The sequence below is a fragment of the Pteropus alecto genome, unplaced genomic scaffold (genome assembly GCF_000325575.1).
Source record: "Pteropus alecto unplaced genomic scaffold, ASM32557v1 scaffold155, whole genome shotgun sequence".
Taxonomy (NCBI): Eukaryota; Metazoa; Chordata; class Mammalia; order Chiroptera; family Pteropodidae; genus Pteropus; species Pteropus alecto.
In genome coordinates, this window is record NW_006438113.1 from 15080599 (window position 1) to 15080932 (window position 334).

Genomic DNA, 334 nt, shown 5'->3' on the forward strand with positions numbered 1-334 from the left:
CTCTTGCCCTTCTATTTTTGCATGTATTTGAGCTTCCCCTAGGGGTTGCATGAATGCTACATGTCTAATGAACATTGCGCAAAATAATAGGATCTAATGAGGCCAAAGTGCGTGGTTATTTCTCCTTTTCAGGCATGTAGTGCATGGGCAACAAGGAGGAGTACATTCTTCACCAATGCCAACGTTACAGTTTAATTCCATCTGCATACTTTTGGACACTTCTAGATAAGTTCTGAAAAGACTCTACTCTTCTCAACCTTGGCTTCTCATTGGAATCACATGGGAAGCTTTAAAAAATACTGTTGGCTAGGTCACAAGCCCAGAGCTTATGACT